The sequence below is a fragment of the Apteryx mantelli genome, chromosome 15, assembly GCF_036417845.1.
Source record: "Apteryx mantelli isolate bAptMan1 chromosome 15, bAptMan1.hap1, whole genome shotgun sequence".
Taxonomy (NCBI): domain Eukaryota; kingdom Metazoa; phylum Chordata; class Aves; order Apterygiformes; family Apterygidae; genus Apteryx; species Apteryx mantelli.
In genome coordinates this window covers 1,830,294-1,849,907 of record NC_089992.1, presented here as the reverse complement: position 1 = coordinate 1,849,907, position 19,614 = coordinate 1,830,294, and the positions used below count along the sequence as shown (strand labels likewise).

General features: G+C 53.1%; 1 protein-coding gene across 3 annotated transcripts in view; it reads left to right on the top strand.

Annotated features, from left to right (window-relative positions):
* Positions 1 to 10,119: 10,119 nt before the first annotated feature.
* Positions 10,120 to 19,614, top strand: part of GLCE (glucuronic acid epimerase) — a 62,069-nt gene continuing 52,574 nt past the window's right edge. For 2 of the 3 annotated variants that reach the window (XR_010885721.1, XM_067305627.1), the window contains exon 1: positions 10,120 to 10,180. The gene's annotated coding sequence lies outside the window, so the exon portion shown is untranslated. The remainder of the gene's footprint in view (positions 10,181 to 19,614) is intronic. The other variant, XM_067305628.1, reaches the window with a different exon arrangement.

Genomic DNA, 19,614 nt, shown 5'->3' with positions numbered 1-19,614 from the left:
GAGTGAAGGTCCCCAACCGTCCCTGGGGTGGAGGGGAGGGGTGTCCTGGAGCACCCTGGCATGGATTTGGGGTGAAAGGGATGGGTATGCGAGATCAGTTCGGGGTGGAGGAGAGGGATGTCCTGGACCCCCTGTGGGGTGGAAGGGACTGGTGTCCCCGGCACTTTGGGATGGAGGGGATAGATGTCCTGGAGCACCCTCGCATGGATTTGGGGTGAAAGGGCTGGGTGTCCCAGAGCACTTTGGGGTGGAGGGGACGGGTGTCCCTGGGCACCCCGGGGTGGCGGGCGGGTGTCCCAGCAGCCGGGGGCCGTGGGGACAGCCGGAGGAGCTGTGCCCACAGGAGGGCACTGCAGCCTCGCCGACGGCGCCCGCGGCACCAGGCCCGGGGGGTGCCGGGCCGGGACCCCCCCCCCCGTCCGTCTGTCTGTCCGGGCCGCGTCGCATCGCTCCGGGGAGCATCCCGCCTTTCCCGCTGCCCCCGTGCCCGGTGCATCCTGCCGCCTCGCTGCGGGGCGGGAGCAGCTCTGCCCTTCAGCGGGGAAAGGAGACGACTCCGCAGCGCCGGGCCCGGCCCTGAGCCCCCCCGAGCCCCCCCGAGCCGCGGCACCGCTGAGCTCGCGGGCGACCTCCGAAACGGCTCGGCACGGACGCGCGGCCGGCGGATGCTCACGGCGCCCCCGGCCCCGGGGACCCGTCGCGGGGCTGAGCGAGCGCTCGTCTTCCCAGCGGATTTGTGCCTCCTTTCACAACCTGCCTCTGCAACAGGCTGATGCTTTTGTGGTTTCTTTTTTTTTAAGAAAAAAAAGATTAATTTAGATGAGATGCTTGTTCCATGGCAAAGTCACCCACGGGGAAAACAAAGTCTAACCTGGAGGCGGGAGGAGCCCAGGGCAGGAGTGGGGACTTGGGCAGCGAGAAGGGGCGTCCCAGCCCTGGAAACGCCACCCAAGCGTGCCAGGAACGCGGAGCAGCGCCAAAAAGGGGGATGTCGGAGCGCACGTGCCTGCACGTAGGTGTGCGGCCGCTCGGATGGGCCAGAGCGCGTCCGTCGGGGGCCAAGCGGGACGGTGACCCCTGCGTGGGACCCCGGAGCTCCCGCAGGAGCCGCCGGACGCAGCGACTCCGTGTGCGACACGGGCTGTGCGTAATCGATGCTAATTGCTCCAGCTGCCGGGGGGGGGGGACACGGACACGAGCTGGTCAGAGTGCACAACCGCCCACGCGACGCTGCCCGTTCTGCCTGCGCTGTTCGCATTTTCCAAGTGCCCTGCTCGCCCCGAAGAGCCTTTCCTGGTCTCGGGCACCGCGCGGCAGCCGGCACCACCGGGAGCTTCGCCCCGGTTTGCAGCGGTGGCACCGTAAGCTAAACGCGCCGGCGAGCGATGCCGCTGGGTTTCGCCCGGGGCGGCGCGTGCGGGCGAAGGGCAGAGGCGAGCGCTCGGCGTCCCGTGCAGCTGCAGCCGGCGGCGCCGACCCCCAAGTCAAGCGTCAGTTTTTCCTAACCTCGGCTAACGCAGCTTCTTGCCTCCCCTATTAACACCGAGACGGCGGCGTAACGCAGCTCGCTGCCCTGCCCGAGCCCTCGCCATCTGAACAGACCTTTTTTTTGGTCCTCATTAGGGTCTTTCCTGCAGATCCAAGCTGCGGAGCCCTGGATTTGGCCCCAGACCCGCGGGCCGACCCTGGGCTGCGAGCCGGCGCGGGCGGCGCTCCGGCCTCCCCGGGACGCGGCGCGGAGCCCGGGGCTCGTGTTTACCGGCCCCGCTGCAATTACAGCCCAGGCGCCGCAATTAAAGGGGGCTGTTTCAATAGGGGGATGATGTCAGCCTCTGCTCACGGCGTCCAAGGGAAAATTGGGACAGCTGCAGCCTCCTGGGGCTTGCAAGGGGAAAAAACCCACCCCAGTCCCTGCGCACATGGAGTTGTGGTCTTTTAGGGATGGCTCTCAGCTAATCTCCCAGATTGACTCCATTCATGTGCATATATCTGTGCTCTCACACATGCGTTTCCAAAGATGCCAGGAAAAAAATGTGGCTGTATGTGGCAGTGTCACGTGGCTAAGGAAAACATACTCATCTCAATCATAAAGAAGAGTTAATTACATCTCCCTATTCTCCTTATGTATTGAAGCAATTATAAACAGAATGAATCATTATGCATGTGCTGATAATCATTTTCATTTAGTATCCCCACTGAATTGCAGGGTACTGAAGTGCATAATTCAAATGCTCTAAAGCTTTACGCTTCTCGAAAAAGAAAATTTAGCTTTCTTTGAAAATCATGGCACCAAAGTGCCTGAAGTGGAGAAGGCAGCCCCGGATCCTGGGAAGCCGTGCAAAATGCACCATAAACCCCCGGATGGGGCGACAGCAGTGGAGCGTCGAGGCGTCCCGGCCCTGCCGGGGAGAGGTGCCGGAGGCGCAGGGAGCAGGGAGGCGGGACGGGGCAACGGCGTTGCTCAGGCTGGACGAATAGTTAAAGCAAACCTCAGGGGCGAGAACGCGCATGGAGAAAACCGGAGGGAAGAAGCATCGCGTGAATTCTTGCATCTCCCGCCCCAGACCGTGAAGCACCCAGAAGGCACAGATCCATGTGGCTGGCGAAGGGGCGTCCTCGCTGCGCTCCTGGTTTTCCCTCCCTGCTGGGGTGAACGCAAGGACACGGCCGGACGGTGCGTGGGGAAACCGCGGGGCCTCGCTGGCGCCGGTTTTCAGCCCGAGGCCGCGGTGCAGGAGTCGCGATCCCCGAGAGCCCCGGTGCTGCAGCAGCCCTGCCCCATCCGCCTGCTGCACCCAAAGCCCCGTGTCCTGGGCATAAACCGAATTATTGCAGCTGCAGTCGGGGTTAGAAAACCCTCCGCAGGTACAGCGGGAACGGCTCCAGCAGCTTGGCTTTGCGAGAGCTCGGCACGGAGCCAGCAAGGAGCGGTGGCCGGTTCCCTCCGCCGCCTCCTGCCGCCCCCGTGCCGGGATCTGGGACCTCTGCCCGGGCCAGAACAGGCAGCGTGGTCCCACGTGCACGAGCTTGCGTTGGAAAACGGCGGGTCCGGGGGTTGCACGGGTCTCTCTGCCGTGCAGAGACAGCGAGGAAGAGCCCCACGTCGCGGCCCAACGCGCCGGACGCTGCGGGCAGGGCCGTGCATCGCCCTGCATCGCCGTGCATCGTGCAAACCGTGCCAGGGCACAACGCCCGGTGGAAACGCAGAGTTTAGCCACGTCTCTTGGTGCGGGCTGCGGCTCCGCTTGGAGCGTGCTTTCCGCCGGCGGGAGGCTGCCTCGCCACGCAGGATGTTCGGAAGGGTTTTTTTCCTCCCCCTCCGAAGCAAGCCGGCGGTGTTTGCGGATGCAAAGCGATGTAGCGCACACGCTCGGGACTGGTGCGCATTTAGCCGTCGGTGCCTCGCCGGCGGGTGTTGCACGGTTCGCCGGGGCAGCGAGCGGCGCCCACGGGCTGATGCCAAACAGATGGTGGGAACGGGCTCTCCGAGGGCGCTGGCGGCGGCATCGAGGTCACCGCCGGCACGAGGCATGCTAGCTGCTCACGGCTCAGCCACGGCCCTGAAAAATTCCTGGATTCCCTCCTCTCCATCCGCGGAAGCGCTGCCGGCTGCTGTTTCCCAGCATCTCCAGCTCGGGGGCTTTCCCCCCTCGGCAGCGACGGTGCTGCCGGCGGAGCTGGTCCATGCTCCCACGTGCTGGCAGAGCCGGGCCGCCTCGCTGACTCCCGCTACACCTCCCGATCGCTGCCTTCCCGCAGCCGCCTGTTACGGTGACTGCGCTCCGACTGTAGCGTAGCAACAGCTAATTGCTGGTTGGTTGCAAAGTGCATAATTCCCCATATTAAAATTTTATTAAGACGTAATTGCATTCATCTTGCCGCAGCGGATGCTTCCAAGATGCCACGAACAGGCCGCGTGGCTTGGCGTATCCGTGCCCTTTCCCAGCCGGAGCCACTGCTCCAGGTTGCGGGATTTTCAGCTCGGCTCCCCCGTTTTGGGGATTTTTGTCCTACAGCATGCAAAAACGAGGACCGGAGGGCAGGGAAGGCTGCGGCTCGCGGGCGGCTCCCGGAGTGCCGCGTAGGCAGCTGCCCTGGCGCACACGGGCCGCTTCTGCCTCTCGTTGGGAAGAAACTCGACCGGGAGCTGCCTGCGGCTGAAAGCCCTGGACGCACCGAAGCCGGGCCCCGGCTCTTCCCAAAGCCGCGTATGGGGAGAAACTTTAAAGAAACTGCGTTTACTAACAGCGCCATCGCACTTGGCACGTCCTGTCACCAAGTGCTCCTGGTACGCAGGTATTATTCACTTAAGTAATCAATCACTGCCAACAAATTACAGGATACCGGGAACAGAATTAGCAAAATGAACTATGGATGTAAAATTCATTTGAAATTCAATTTAGGAGCAACATTAGCTTTCAATTAGCCTGCCCAACTGTTTGAGCGTCATTTTGTCTATCAGATTTTTATATAAATGTAATTAACCTTTGCTGTGAAATTGTTGTTGATTTCATCGATATAATTATTATGCGACTCCTAAAATTTTGCTTGGGTGACATCTCATTAGTTCGGCGGCTTCCAATTAGTGAAACGAAGCCTTCCTGGGCGTCCGCGCTGCCTCCGCGTCGCCGGGCGGGGAAGGAAGAGGGGGGGAAAAGCACCCGTGGGGCCGTCACCGAGCGCGGACGGGCACGTGGCGGTGCGAATTCGGGCGCTGGCGCCTGCTCCGGTGTCCAGGCTGGACGTGGCCCCCGCGCTGCCGCTCTCCCCCCGCGGCGCTGGGCGCAGCTCCCTTGGGGCTGATGGTGCCGAAGGATTCGTGCTGGCCCCACGCATTTTCCAAAAGGCGCACGTCACCCTTGGAAGAAATGCAGATATCTCTTATTTACTTAGATAATTGCTCCGGCTTCCTACGTTGTCGCCATCCCAGTTGCCGAGGGCTCAGATACGCCTGGGAAGTGTTGCAAGCTCAGAGGCGATTTTTCATACCAGCGATCAGGTCATCCTATAAACGACCGGGAGAACAGATGTGTGCGGGTGCAGACAGATATTTGCAGGGGAGCGACGCTGTGGCTGGCGTGCACGGGAAGGGACGAGCGCGGGAGCAATGCCGTGGCCGGCGTGCATGGGAAGGGACGAGCACAGCAGCGATGCCACAGCTGGCGTGCATGGGAAGGGACGAGCACGGGAGCGATGCCGCAGCTGGCATGCGCGGGAAGGGGCTGTTTGCACCAGTCCGGGCGGCATTTCCGCCTCCTGCGCTGCCTTTGCAAGCAGCATCCTGGCAGCTGTCGGGATCCCCGGAGCATCCGGAGTCGGACCCGCTGGCTGCGTGCAGCTCTGCTCCCGGTGTCGCTGCCCGGCAAGTCCCCGCTGCCGCCGGCGCCGCGTGCGTCAAGCCGCAGGGATGCAGCGGGGGCAGTGGCGATTCCCTGGAAATGTTCGTCTGGAGGAATTACCTGCAAAGAAAGCGCTTAACGCTTTGTGCCCGGCGCGCTTGGAAACGGCTGCCCAGAGGCCGAGCGGTGAGTTTGCTCAGGCGCGTCCGAGCGCCGGCCGAGCGAGCCCCGTCGATAGGCGCAGCGCCGCTCGCCGCCGGCGTTTCCGCGGGTTTCCGGCCTCCTCGGGCGCGCGCCGGAGAGATGAAGCGTCTTGCGCGGTGCATTAGCGCGTCACGACGAGAACAGCCGCTCCCGGGGCCCCCGGGGCTGCGCTGAGGGCGCGAGCGCCGCAGCGGTTCGGATGGGCTCGAGCACGGTAACCGGGCTCCCTGCGAGCCCTGGTCCCGCCAGCCGGCACCGGGCAGGCGGCCGCTGCCGGGGCCGCCGGCGTTTCGGCACCGCGGAGCGTTTCCGCACGGCGCCGCACGAGGGTCGTGCACGGCTGGCGGCACCGCGGGGCCATCCCCGTCCCCGTCCCCATCCCCTCGATTGCTCCCGAGCGCCCATCCTGCTGCCCTGCCGGAGAGCTGCCCCCGGGGAGCCTCTGCCCCGGCGCATCCGGAGCCCCGCTGCTTGGGAATCAAGCTGCAGGCGGGAGGCAGGAAGGAGGTGCATGAAAGCAGCTGAGCATCCCAGCCCCTCTTCCCGCTCCCGTGGTGCCGGCGGAGCCGGGATCTGGCCGGAGGAGCCGCCGTCACCTCCCAGCGCCGCCTCGGAGCTGCTGACCGCCGGCACAAATATTTGTTTTCCCCTACGAGCGAGAAATATCACTGACAGCCGCTTAATTCCCATGAGTTATTTTTAACAGATACAACTTTCCCCCTCCAGCTCTATGGATCTTCACAAGGTTATAAATCAAGCTAATATCTGATATATAGGCCTAATTCTGCCCCCGTTGAAGTCGATGGAAATTTTCCCGTCGATGTCAGCGGCAGCAGGATTGATCTCCATGCATGTACCATTTGTTCCCGAGGTTTTAAGAATTCATTTCCTTCCTCCATTGCCAAAGACAGATAGCAGCAGCCGAGGTAGAGGAGTCATCTAATAACCACATATTAATACATGAATCATCAGCTTAGAGCCGGTGCAGGAGGAGCCCGAAAGGAGAACAACGGCGCTTGATATTGTGCTGTCTGCAGTAAAGGATTTCACCGATAAAGCGCAGCAGCTAATCTGGAGCAAGATAATAATTGCAATGTAAATTTTTACACTAGCACCAGCACCACAGCTTTTAAGCTCTATTTAAATGCATTGCGGTATATGGGACCTCCGCCGAAATCCTTCATGCTGTGCTGGAGCAAGAGCGGCCCAGTGTTTCTTTACAGAGCACTTGGAAAACACCCGTTTGCTTCCGGACAGACTCCCGATGCAGCAGTTAAGCAATCAAGGAGAGTTTCGGAAAGAAACGGAGAGCACCGCGTCTCCCTTGCGCGTTGCCCCGGCCGAAGCCCTGCGGCGAGGGCAGCGCCGGGTCCGGCCCCGGCCTCTCCTGGAAGGGAGAGGGATGGTGGATGCACAGCGCCGCGGCATTGCCTTTGCTCTCGCGGCCTTTCCGGAGCTGCGACCCGATCCTACGTGTTTTCATAGCTCCGTATTTCCCTGCCCGGGGGCGCGCGGACGCTGGAGCGGCGTCCGAGCAAGCCAGCGCCCGGGGCTCCCTCGAGGGCTGGGCGTTTGCACGGACGTTTCCGTGGGGCCTTGAATCGCACCCTGACACCTTGTTTTTACTGCTGCATTTTAACGGAAGACACTGGCTTTTTTTATATAACGGTACCTTCCTAGGCAGCACTTCAAAAACCTCTTGCCTGGAGGCTGCTAAATATAAAGCCGTGTCCTGTGCGACCCGGCACATCCGGCAGAGCACGTAGGAGCATCGGTGCGATTTGGAATTCGTTTGCAAGTGAAATTTCCCCAAGCGTCTCGCTGCGACGGCTCGGGTTATGAGCACCCTTCGTGCAGAAAAAAAGGGGGGGGGGGAAAAAAAGAGCAGCAGCGACCTTTCATTAGCTTAAAATCTCTTTGTATTTTACCCTGTGATTTTGTTTGCGCAGCGTGTGACAAATAGGAGTGATGGATGACTTGGGCAAAGGCGGGGGGGGGGTGCGTGTGCCTGTGCCTGTGCGTGTTTATACCGCCCTGGAGACAATCTCAGGGCCACGCCGAAAGGACAGCTCTGTTACCGGTGTTTGTGCTCTGAGAAGCCGCCAGAACCGCGGAATTCGCGGTGCATTTGGCGCGTGGCCGTGACCAGCTCCGGCAGCAGCAGGAGCTCTGCTCCCGGCTCCGCGCTTGCCGCTTCGGCCCCCGGCACGTGCGGCGCTGCCCGGCGCTGCTAAGCAGTAGTGACGATAATGCCTGAATTAAGACACTCGGCTGAGTGTTTTCTTACTCGGTTAATTTAAAATCAGGGAAAGGTCAACGTACCGGATCTAGGCGGGATCCAGCCTTTGGGCGGCCGAGCGCTGCTCGCGCTCAGCAAAACGCTTTGCAAAAGTTGCTGACGAAAGCGAAAAGCTGCTCAGGAGACGCCCGGCACGTGTCCCCTGCACGGCAGGAGGGGTTCAGAGCTGCCGGCCGCGGCTGGAGCATCCCCGAGCAGCGACGGAGTCCTGAGGCAGGACGGTGCTGCGCGAGCTCAACGCGAGCTCAGGTTACAGCAAAGAGATGAGGAGGAGACTTGGGCACGCTGAAGAGAAACCGGCAAAATTTAGATTATGCGGTAAGTAATTATTCCCATTTCAAGAGAGAACTAGATTAAAAAAAAAAAGTGCAATAAAATTTGTAAAAGATTAAGCTTGTTTGGGAAATGGAGACTATCCCATGGCTGTGAGCGCGCCAGGTGCCAAGGTCTTCGTGAGCGAGTTTATACTGTAAAAGCACACCAGCCTGCGACGGCAGGAAACTCCGAGCACGTCAAAGCGAAACACGGAAAGAAAAGCCTCAGTTCCTCAGTACGAAAATCAATGCTGTGCTAAATATAAACTTTTTTTTCCTTAGCATTGTTAAAAATCTTGCAGACTATGATGTTTTAACCCCCAAAGCACGTCAAACGAGAAGCAGAGCAAAGTCCAGCCTGACCTTGTGATTGCAAACACGCTGCGAGAAGCCGTTTGCCTGCAGCCGAAACGTGGTAGAGATTTGTTCATGCTGGGAAAAAAGCGCGTGTGGAGCCTGGGTGCTTCCCGCCACGACGCAGGAAGAGCAGGTGGGAAACGTGACGGCCGATCACGCAGCCGCGCGGATAAACCCGGCACCTGTCAGCCACGGAGCGCAGCAAGCGAGCCCGGCGGACCGGGGGGCGCGAATGAGGAATTACGCACTTTATTTTGCAGAAATGTTATTTAAAGCACAGAGCCGCCGCTGACAGCTGCCCTGAAGAGAGGTCAAAAAGTCGCTAGAGGCTGGTTTAAAAGCCGAGTCCGAGCTCCGGGCCGCAGGCAGCACACGGCCGAGCAGCCCCGGCTCCGTCCGGCAAGGTGGTCAGCAGAGACGGCGGATCCGACCGGCACGCAGGAATTCACGCAAGGACCCCGGGGCGGAAAGTGCGGAGCAGTGTGGGGACACATCGGCCGAGGCGGGGAAACGGGAGGGCAGACGGAGCTGCCGTGCGTTAGCTCCTCGCTCCTGCAACACGGACACCTCTAGGTTTTTTATGGGAACGGAGCAAAGAGAAAATTCTTCGTTTCTGTAGTTCTGGCTAAGAGGGAACGTGGGGGGAAAGTGCAGACGGACCCAGCACTGCGGAGAGGGGCCGGGCAGCGAGGAGCGAGGCAGCACCCGCGGTGCAGAGTCAGCGCACGTTTTTGGTTATCGGTCCTTTATTTTTGGTTATCAGTCCTTTGCACTTTGCGTCCCCCCGGGAGGAAAGCGGGGAGGCTGCAGGCCCTTTCCAGGGGCTGGCGACACGCCGGCTGGAAACCGCGCTGCGGGGAAAGCGCTCCCGGCCGTGCCAGCCGGTGACGAGCCCAGGACGCACGTCCTCCACTCCCTCCTTCCCGCCGTTGTTAGGTTTCCCCTGCTTTAACCACAGCGTGATGCAATCATCAGCTCGAGGTCACGAAACAGCCCTGCAGGCTCCCGGGGCCTCTGCGGCGGTAACGCGCCGGCGGGCTGGGGGACACGTGCGGGCGCCTGCAAGGGAAGGGTGGTGTGCGGGAACCCGGACTCACGGAGGTACTGTTTTTTTTGCTTTTTTATTTTTTTTGCTTTTTTTGCTTTTTTATTTTTTGCTTTTTCTTGCTTTTCTTGCCTTTCTTTTTTTCTTTTTCGCACTTTTCACCGAGCACTACCCCAAAACGGCAACCAGCGAGCAGGCCAGGAGGAAAGCGCCCTGGCTGCGGCTGCAACCGGGCCGTCGTTACCGGGGCGCGGGGAGCCACGCGGAGCGGCTCTCTCCGGCCGGGGGTCGCTGCACCGGGGCCGGGGCCGGTCCCGAGTCCCCGCGGCGCCGCCACGTGGGCGCGGGAAGAGGGGGCGGGGCGAGGCGCGGCGCGGCGCAGCCAATGGGCAGCGAGCCGCGCCGGGCGGTACCGCCTCCGGGCCCCGCCCCCTACCCGCGCCCCCATTGGCCGGCGTCAGGCTCCGCCCCCGCCCGCGGTTCTCGCGGGAAGTGGGGGCGGGGCGCGGGGCTCCCCCCTCCGTGCGCCCCCGCCTCCCCGGCGCTGGGGTTCCGCCGCGACCGCCGACCGAGCCCGGCGCTGTCGCGCCCTCCCGCCACCCGCGCCGGCGGCACCGCGCAGGTAGGCCCCACCGGGCGGGGGGGGGCCGCGCCGCGCCGACACCCGCCGGGGACGCAGCCCTGCCCTCGGCGCAGCGCCCCGCTCTGCCCGCGGCGCGGCGAGGCGGGCGGCGCCGGGGCGCTGAAGGGGAAGGGGGGGAAGGCCGAGGGTGTGGCGCGGCGGCGGGGCGCACCGAGACGCTGCCGCGGGGCCGGGGCCGGGGAGGACGGGAGCCGCCCCGCCGCGGGGGTGTCCGCGGGCGAGGCCGCGCCGGTCCCGCGCCCCCTCCCCCCCCCCCGCCGCCGCGGCTGTCACGGCACGCCGCGTGCCCCTATTGGCCGCCGCCGCGCCGCGCGCCCCGCCCCCCGCGCCCCTATTGGTCACCGCTGCTCCCCGCGCCCCGCCCCTCGCGCTCCCATTGGCCGGGGGGCGTGGCGCGGCGGTCCGGGCGCCCCCCGCTCCCCCTGCGCTGGGGTTCCGCCGCGGCCCCGCGCGGGCAGGGCCCCACCCGGCCCCCCCGGAGCCCCCCCGGGAGCCCCTCGGCCCCTCTTCACCCTCCCCGGCCCCGGGGGGAGCCCCGGGTCCCCCTCGACCCCCCGCAGCCCCCTCGGGGGCAGCCCCGGCCTTTCACCCCTCAATGCCCCCAGCCCGGGCCTCCCTCCCCGACCCCCCCGCAGCCCCTTTTTGGGGTGAAAAACGCCCTGATTGATAACATCCGCGCGGGTCTCTCCGAACTGCGGGTTCGTCGCGTGTTTTAACTCCCTGTTGCAGCTGCGGTCGGTCAGAACGCAGACCCCGAAGGGAGCGAGCGTGGTCCCGCACTCGGGACGCGTAACCTCTCAGCAGGCGCCCGCACGGAGGGGGGCATTTCGCCCAGCTGGGCTGCGTGCGAATATACCTAGCCCCCTTTCTTTTTTCTTTTTCTTTTTTTTTTTTCTGTCAGATTCCAGTTTTGTGAGTGTTGTTTGGAAAATTCCCAAATTCAGAATAAAGCAAGGCGTCGGAGCAGTAATTGCGCTCCCCTGGTTTCCCAATTTCTGTAAAACCTCACGTATTTCGTAGGAGGAGAGGCAGATACTTCCTCTGTGATCATCAATTCAATTGAAGAGTTAACTGATGAAATGTGGGATTATTTGTGTAAGACGTCTGCATCAGCTTGACTAATAGTAAGGAACCTTATTTAATCATTTAATGCAACCTAGCTTTCATTATATCAGTAGTGTAAACGTTTTTAGAAGAGGTCAGCTCCTAGTATGAAACGACAGATACCGCTCAGGAGCAAGGTTTAAATGTACGCTTAGGGAATGGTTGAGCACTCAGCTTGCGGGTCAGGTACTTTCTGTCTCTGCCCAGACACAGATGCCCTTCCAGTGCATCAAAGGCATTTTGCATGCTTGCTGCCTGAGATCTCGGGACATGGCAAAAATGGCATTAAGGCACTTGCAGTAATGCTGAGATGCTTCATCAAGTGCCTGTATAGCTAAACTCAACTCGGAATACTTCCTTATACTTTTTTTTTTTCCACTGCGAGCTTAAGGTAACCACGACTCTGTCAAACCTTGCCCTAAAATTGCCTCTGAAATGACAAACACAACAGGCTTTCCAAAATTCATGGAATTCAGAAGGTAGCAGCCGTCTGTAAACCTATTTACATGACGGATCACTGCTTACATCAAGCAAGTACTGTAGTAGACCTAACAAATTGAAATTAGCTTTGTTAGTAAGCCTACTGCTAAGTGATTTTTGTGTCGTGGATATGCTAATACTGGAACAGTCATCCTCCTTAACTGAATTTAATTCAAACAGGCGTGGTCTGCATGTGTTTTTCATTTTGCCTTCTGGAATTAATACCCTCTTGAACAGTGTGAAGAGGAGATAACCTCATCAAAACACTCTCTGGGAAAGGAAAAATTAAAATCATGAAATCCATAGTTTTGCTAGTGTAAGAGCTAGAAGGCCCTGTGCAGGTGAGTGCATGGATAACGAAAGCAGGACTTTCCAATATCTTGTGTCCTGTGTGTTCTTTCAAAACACAACATGCAAATCGACTGTTACAGGCCTTTCACATTAGTTTGTGGAAGATTTCTCATAACGAAAGAGATTTCCTGCACTTTATTGTAAGACAGTTTCAAAGTCATGAAAGCACAAATAGGATGTGCTTATGCTGTAATTGCAGATAGGTTTGAGTGTCCTTGGGCTGTTCTGCTTCTGCCCGTTTTGAGAATCATAAAAAAGATGCATGACAGTATTATTGTGATGCAGAGATTTAGCTAATATATTCTGCCTTTAAGCAAGATTTTAATGTTGCAAAAGCAAATACCTCACAGCTTCCTGGGCACTAGAAGAGGATTAGCATACATGCAGGAGTGTGATCCTCAGTTTTTCCACACAGTGCTTGTTGGCTTCAGGAGAGTACAACACCTTAGACTCCAAAAGTTTATTTTACTTATGTTTTTAAGCCAGTAGGACCTTGAGCAATTTGGCTTGTTGCATTAGATGCAGGAATTGCCAGTAGTTAATAGTTCTTCCAGTTAGAGCTGGCCAAGCAAGAAAGAGTTTTAAGGACGTTATGTACTTCTAAACTTGGCCAGTTGTAACATGCCTTAATATTTTAGCTACTCTGTAGAAGCATCTTGCCCTACTAATATGTTCTTTGGCATGGTTGTGAAATCTGGGTGAAATATTGCACTTGCTGTTTATTTAAAGTCATTGTTTTCACTTCAGTGAACTGCTAAGCCTTGTGATACAGCTGGTGATCAATACATAGAAATGAGGTCAAAAGCAATTCGCAAATAATTCCGCGAGGCATCTTGATTATCCAGATGTTCTTTGTAACTTCCTAAGTGAATCTCTTCTTATCAAGATAAGGTGAAACTTGCACAATTACTTTATGTCTGCACTTTTCAGATACGTTGCATGAGTCTGGACATCACAGTTCTGTAGCAGCATCTGTGACAAACATTTCCTGTTTTAATAAGGAAGTTCAAAGTGAGAATGGTTAATCCTAAACTCACCAAACTGGTTTGCAAAGCCACCAGACTGTTGTCAAAGCCATCTTCACTTGGCTTTGCCATCCTAGCTTGTGGAACAGCTTTTGACACTGTGCTCTGATGTTGTAGGAATGTAGGATGTTGTTTCAGCTCGTCATAATGTTACATTCAGGGTGATAGCAAATTTTTTGGTGTTTTTTGGGTTTTTTTTTTAATACTCAAAAGTATCCTAAAACACCGCCTGTGTGCAGCTGCCCCTGTTGTAACGGAGCGTGTTGCACAGCTAAAAATTAGTAGGGACCTGAAATGATTAGTATCTGGCTGGTGGCCCAGAAAGAGGGAAAGCTGGGTCTGGCAGCGTTTGACGGTAATTTTCTGTAAGACAAGTGTCTTTAGCTCTTTCATTGCCCAATTGATTCTTAGGCAATAGCACTCCTGTTTGTAATGCTGAATCTATAGTGCTGCTGCAGCAGTAGAAATATGAGATGATCTAGTCGCTAGCTAGCCCACATGCTGCAGTAAACAAGAGATCTTGCGTGGCTGCTTTAGAGTTATTGCTCTTAAATACAACAAATGTGTAGTATTCAGCAGGAGTTGCAATGGTCACCTAAGGTGGTGCCGTTGTAATATGGACAGGTGATAATCAAAAATATTTTCCTCAAAGCCTCTATTGCTGTTTTGTGGTCTTTTTGCCTAATGGCTTTTAGTGTTTCTTCTTTCCTTTCAGAATCTCTGATCCTTTGGTAAGAAAAGTAAAACGAGAGGCTGGATTTCACTGAGGTTAACTTTAAAGTGGCTCTCTTTCTCTGAACATTTAATTGAGCTGTAAGATTAAAAGGCAACTATGTACGGTATTTCTCAAACTGGTTACTTCACTACTTGGCTATGTTTTTAATGAAGTAGCTTTCATGTCTGAGTAGCATTCAGAAATTTTAAGATATAATTTCTACTGTTTTTCAAAGCAAGTTGACTCATCAGTTTAGTCTTGTACTGCAGACCTAAAATGTCGGAAGATGTTATTCTTTTTACTATATTACCATTTAGTGATTTTTTTTTTTCCTGCAACACTAAAATTCTTATGCACCTAAATAAAACTTGGGGAATAAGTGTTCTCCTTATGCAACAAGCCTAGTATAGCTTTAGCTTTTCCATAGCATGCTTGAATTTCACTTAACATTTCATCTTGCTTTCATGTCACCACCTTTCTCAGCTGACTATTTTCTTGACTCTCCCCTCCGTATTTCACAGTTATCGTTATGTAAGGTGTTGTGTAGCTTTGGCTTCACCCAGCCTCTTTCCCGTGTTGGTATTTCTTGTCGCTCTGCTTCATTCTGCTCTCTGTGAGCTAAACATGAGATCTTATTTCCCCCGCGTCCCAAGAGCCCGGTTTTCTCTGAAACTTTCCTTCCAAGCCCACTTCTTCAGCTTTCGCTCCTGGTTTTCACCTTCTCTTGGCATCCTGTCCTTCGCTGTGTCCTAATGGCATTAGAATATAAAATATCCTCTTCACGTGACGCCTCGGCTGTGTTTGTTTTAATCCTTCCTCGCCTTCTTGACCTTCTAACTTTGTGCCGTGCTTGCTGATAACTTCTGGCTGTTGGATGAGCTCTTTGCGGTTCTTTTTAATCTCCGGGAAACAATGTGCAAGCTTGAAGCAGGGGTAGAAATTCCTGCTTTGTAACTGTCTAGCTAATATTTAACAAAGTTTACCTGGAAACTATGCATAGCGTCTAAGCTATGTTTTAAGTCTTAATATTGGATTTGAAATATTGGAGGTGGCAGATAAAATGCATGGTAATGAGATCCTTCAAAAGAAAGCTCACTTCCAATTCCAAAGGAAACGAGCTTTTAGTTAGTGTCTTACCTCAAGTATGCCACCTTTCCTTTTTTCCTCACTTATGCTGCTTGTATGATTAGTGTTAAAGATCGGCTGGTGTCCCCTGATACGGGAACCAATTGGCCAGTGTCATTTTATAAAATCTGATTTACAGTCTCTCCGTTATATGTAGCTTGCTGATTGCAAACTTATTTGATTTGGCCATGTTTTCAGGACTTGGAATTTACTGTTGTCTAATTTCTGTTGAAATTAAGAATCCTTAGGCTACTGCCCATGCAACATCTTGCTTATAGGCAGAGACTTTGCAGAGCTCAATCTTTTATCTTTCGAGATGGATATATCTGCCGTTTCAATGTAGTAAAAACCTAAACACAGAAACTTGTAAGTGTTGAAAAAATAACTATCAATACCAAACAGTAAGATTAGCCACTCCAGAAAAGTAACTTTTGGCTTGAATTGTAAATGTTTCTCCTGCTGACCTTGATAAGGTTTAGAACAAAAGGTTTCTGTTTGATTGTTACTGTTCAAATGGATTTTCCCCAGCAATATTTGTTTACAACTCATGTAAAATACTGTGTAAGATCCTCAAACTTTAGAAGGTGTTTATGTAGTCTGAATTCAGTTTGAGATATATGCATAGATTACTTAGGTTAAAGAAAAAGAGTTAAAAACCTGAGCAGTTTTTAATATTAAAGATATCATGGATGCACAAAGGGGGCTTTGCACACATGGTTTCTTTCAATTTGTCTCCGGTTGCGGGTATACCTTTATAGCGAATGCGAGAGTTCATCAGGTTACTTTCTTAATAGTTTGAAAGTTGTTGGTTAAGACAGAGTTATGATGCTTTAAAAAAGTTGTGGAGAAGTTTGGCTTAGATGTCAAATATTACCAGAGTAGTTCATTAAAGAGTCAAGTTGTACCCTAAAGAGAGTCCTCCGTTGGTACTGGAGTGCTTTCCATACCTTTGCAATGGGCAAAATTGCAGAGAAACCTAATTATATTTCTGTGTGAGGGATTTTTCTCTGGAAGCTTTAAGAAAAGCCTATGCTATAAGTCAAGCTGTTTTGTCTGTGTGTGTGTGTGTGTGTGTGTGTGTGTGTGTGTGTGTGTGTTTAATTTCTGGTTCGAGTGTAACTTTCCTTGGTTTTGCAAAATAAGTTGTTGGGTTGAGTCAAAAGATCTGAATTAACAGTGATTGTGCAACATGCCCATCGTGGTGGATGAGACTGACCCATGGTAAACCAGTAAACCACGTGTGTAGGAAACTGATGGCTTGGAATAAGCAGTGCTACCCCTCACCCCCCGCTGCAAACTCTTTTTTTTCCCCATGTTTCATCTGAATCAGTTTGCCTGTTTTGTGTTGATGCAGTAGCGAGTCCTGCTGCTGCTGCCGCTGCCACCGCCACCAAAAGCCGGATGCATTGCTGTTTCCACGCTGAAAGGCAAGGCTGGGTGGTGGTTGCTTCTGCTTTTCCTGTGTAGTTATTTTGGAACAAGGATATAGACACGGGAAAGGGTAGAGTAAGGAGAGAGCTAAGGTGAGCTTGAATCCTTGAGGAAAAAATGGGCTTGACCTGTTAGTAGAGCACTTGGTCTTCTCATCTGTGGTGTGAACCAGGAAGGTTAACACCTGGTTTAGCTTCTCAAGTGGCATTATTCAAACTCGGTGTTTTCTGTCCTGCTTCTTGCCTTCAAAAATGAGGTATATTACAGAGAATTAGAGCTTTTTCATGTCCCTTCCAGGGTGCTTGTGAGCTGTTCGCTTTGTGTTCTATGCGCCAATGAGGAGTCTGGCTGTGGAAACGCTGCTTCGCTAGGAATGTCCCCAAACTGTTCTCGTACGGGAAGCGTGGCCTTTGGCTTGCTTCTTTTTGTCTTTTTAATTGGATTAAGGTATGCAGAAAATTCAGGGAAGTCTTGAAACAAAAGAATGGCCTTATCAGAAACTCCGAGCGCCAGCGAGGCAAAGGAGGCTCGTTTGGAGGCGAAAACTCAGGATTTTCATTTGCGCTTCTTGGTCTTCGTGGGGATTCTGGAGGGTAACTTCTCCACCTTCAACAGGCATGTCTGGCGCACGGAAGCAGGGGTCTCTTCCTTTTAAGTTCTAGTTTCTGTGCTCAGAGTGAAATGATTTCTCAGTCTTCTGCTGGGTGTGGCTTTCCTGAAGATGTATGTTGGCTGTTTTCCTTCTCTGACCTCATCTGGTTTAGATGGAGATCTTCAAAGCAGTCCCAAATATATCCTGTTGCTTCAGTTGCCGAGAGACCGGTTAATTACTTGCCCTTTACTCTGTCCTGCTTGCGGTGATAAAGGTGGGTCTCAATTCAAGGTGACAAGCAAAAAGCACATTACTAAGAGCGTAATTCTCCTTTCTGGTGGAGAGAGCCAGATTATTTCGAAGCAGGGTGTTTGTAGCAGGTGGGAGCACCAGGGCAAAACTGATTAGTGCAATAGCAAGGGGGTGTTATGTAGGTATTTCACTACGTTATTTCCCATTCCCATTATTTCATTGAGGAATCCGAAGGGTTTTAGATACAGAAGAGGAAATCTAAATAGGAACAGAATTGGCTTATTTTACCTGTTGTTGTATTTAATGAATATTTGAACTTCACGTGCAAGTCCTCTCGGCAACGACAGCGGAGCAATACCGAAAGGTGTATTGAATTAGTTCCTGCGAAAGAACCACCTGAAGAAATAAAAAACTGTTTCCATCGGTCAGTCTAAACAGGCAAATGCAAGATAATCTCTCCACGCAGCATTCAAAATCACGTTTGCTAATAGCACATTAACTCAGTTACAGACGAAATACTGTAATATTAAGGCTGCAGAGGTGATTAAGGCAAGAAAACCACCTTTAAAAGTCATGCCTTATGACTGTAGTTCTTGTTATTTAGGTGATAGATTTCCATGAAGTAACTGAATTTTTCAGATCAGTAGGTTTCCTCGCTGAAATGGTTGGTATCTTAGTTTCTGAATGCTTATGGTACTTTCCTCAGCTTTAGATGGACTGGAGCTGTTTCAACGAACTTGATGGTGACTCCAATATCCAATCAAATAATCTTCATTTAATATTTTGTTTTAATTTCTTGGCATTTATATTTTCCCTGAAGTTGTATTGCCTTGTATAGCTTGATGTTATACTAGCTGGCTAGGTTACTATTTTGAATGAATGGAAATAATGGATGGTTGTTGGCTTAATTTTTTTCTAATTTGTTTTGAGCAGGACTTAAATAGATATAAGGATTTTTTTTAAGTGTTTATTGAGCTGACTTTGTAAGAAAGTAGTCAAAACAGGGTTTGCATTTACAGCAGATTGTAATAAACAAATGGGCAATGTGTAGTTGGTGAACTGAACCGAATGTTTTCTAATTATCATGTGTTTCAAGACTTTAAAGATAGTAGATATTGTACATCTATAGTGGAAGCCTCTGTCAAAACGATTTACTGTTTCTGAAAATAGGACTCTAGCTTGTGGTTTGAAATGAAAGGGCTTTTGAAAATGCTTTTTTTTTTGTCTATGCTAGTTTGATCTGCATTTCTGGGGTTTTTTTGATAAGCAGAAAAATTTTCTTTAGAATATATTTTTTAAAATGTTGATTTTGATTTTTGGGAAGCTGTCAAACTGATGTTTCTTGAAGTCAGAGTCCAAACTCTTTTGGTAAACAGGTATCTGAATACAGAAGGCTGCTTGTTGCATTGTCTTGGCTTATTTTGCTGAATTCTTAATTTTTTTTTTTTAACTGTAGTGTGTATCTCAAGCTGTAGGACTAATCAGCTCTTGCCATCCCTGCTGTTTAATGTAGGCTTTCTTTAAAATCCTAAGAAGCTTTACTATCTTTGTAGGGCTTTCAGAGGTATCTCCTCCTAATGATGAATGTCAACAAATGAGATCCGAACATCTTTTGCTGCGGTAAGGGAGAAGTCATTTTCCCGGTGTGTTTTTGACGCGCTGTTTCTCAGAGCTGCTCAAAATAGGTCACATACTTCAAACCGCAAAGGAGGCGAGCGTTGCGGGTTGTTGTGTTTTTTTATTATTATTATTTTTAATCCAATTATTAATACAGTTGTGCAACTCTACTTAAATTATTTCTGTGACTGGATTTGGGTGGGTTTTTTCCTTGCCCCCATGATGAATTTTTACCGAAGCTGCCATAAAGAAGGTGAATTTGGGTAAAGCCTTGATTATATATATGCCAGCCCCAGGGCTTGGGTGTCACAGACCTGTACGTTCGTCTTCTGCGACGAGAGCCACCTTGCTCCACGCGTTAGCGGCTCTTGGCTCCGTTTTTGATGCAGCGAGTGTTCTTCCAGAAAAATCCCAGTTTCCCAGGGAGTTAAATTATCACAAAAAGCAACTCGCTTTTTGGTAGGTGGGAGGAAGAGCTTTGCTCCGCTCAGCCATATGGTAGTGGTAGCTGAAAGCTGGCAGGGTTTTGGGCTTAGAAACAGGAATTCAGCCAACCCTGCGCCCTGGCCTAACCGCGAGGAAGAGTTATCCCGGGACTCTGGTGCAGTGTTGTCACGGACGCGTACCGGCGTCCATTAGCTTGCAAAAATGCTTTTTATTGCATTTGGCCTAGCAAAGCCCCGTGGGCAGACGGGCTCTGGGCAAGAGCCCGGGCAGATGC